The following is a 1458-nucleotide window of genomic DNA, read 5'->3' on the forward strand; positions in this document are numbered from 1 at the left end:
TTGGAAGGGACTCCAAAGGTCTTCTAGACCAACCAGTTGCTGATGTCAGAAATCCTGACTACAGCATCCCTGATAGGTGGCCATACAGCCTCTGCTTAACAGCCAGAGTCCACTGCTATTAGCCAGGGGTAGCCCATTGACACCCTGAAAGAGCCAGCTGTTTTCCACTTTACAAAGCTTCCCTGTCTGGTGGCTCAGAGGTGATCCTCGTCCATCACTGCTGGTCAGGCAATGAGCCAGGGATCACATGGCGAACTGTGCAGCCAGTCAGTGATGCACCTGACGAAAGCCAATTTGGGAAGCACTGCAAAGAAGCAAGAAACTGGAGTTGACTTCCCCTAAATTACTTAACTTCTACTTTTAGGTTAGGCTAAAAGAGGAAACACCTTAAAATAGCCCACATCCTGAGAGCAGACTGGATTTGACTGAGTGCCTCCAATGCATTTGGAGGAAATTGTGTTTTTCCTAGTAACACACTGTGTCCTTGGAAAGCCAGGGTTTCTCAGGCTCTGGAACTTGATCTATTCCACTCCCTCATGATGGGTCACCAACACCCACAGGTGCCAGTGTGTCCTCCAGAACCACCCCCCTAAGAAATCCAAATTGTGAGATGAACCATATCTGGGTGCCCCCACCAAGTGAGGTGTGGTAGGTGGTTTCATCAGAGGCAGATTTAAGGCAGTGCTACCGGTTCCCCTGGACGGGACATAGGAGTCAAGGGTGCACCTTCCTGCCTCCTTCCTGAAGCCTAGTAAGAGCTGTGCTTTGGGAAGGAGGCGTGAGGGCTCTGACAGGGTCCTAGAGTCCTCCCCCTCCTTTCCCCCTCACTTTTCCAGCTTTGGGAAGGAAGAGGAGGGCTCTAGGACCCTGTCAGAGCCCTCATGCCTCCTTACCAAAGACCAGTGCCTCCCTTACGCAGCTTTGGGAAGGTATTGCAAGGGCTTGGAGAGGGGTACCAAATTTTGGCCTTGCACAGGGCACTCACCATATTACCAACGTCCACCCCGGTTTAACAATAGTGACTGGTGTTAGGGATAAAAATGGAAAATCACCAGAGGAGCTGACAGAAGTCAAAAATATTGTATAAGACAAGCAATTATGTTATATGAATGTTGGAAATGATATGTTAAAAAACTAATATATGTTTTTGTTTCTGTGTCTCTCTGTGTGTGCATGTGTATCGCAATAGTGGCTGGTGTTATTGCAACTGGTGGGGTATCAGGCAGAGAGACCAACAGTAAATGGACCCAGAGCCAATGACAGGCAGAGTCAACTCATTCTAGTTATCTAGAACCAGCTTTTCTCTCTTTTATTCCAATGGGAGAAAAATAAACTATGCTCAGAGCTGGTCAGGTCCTCCCAACATTTCTGCAGGAAGGAGTGACGGCTACCAAGGTGGATGGCCTTTAAAAAGGATGGGACAAATTAATGGAGAACACAGCTATCAACGTCTATTAA

Source organism: Podarcis erhardii (assembly GCF_964252035.2).
Source record: "Podarcis erhardii genome assembly, chromosome: 7".
NCBI classification, from domain to species: Eukaryota; Metazoa; Chordata; class Lepidosauria; order Squamata; family Lacertidae; genus Podarcis; species Podarcis erhardii.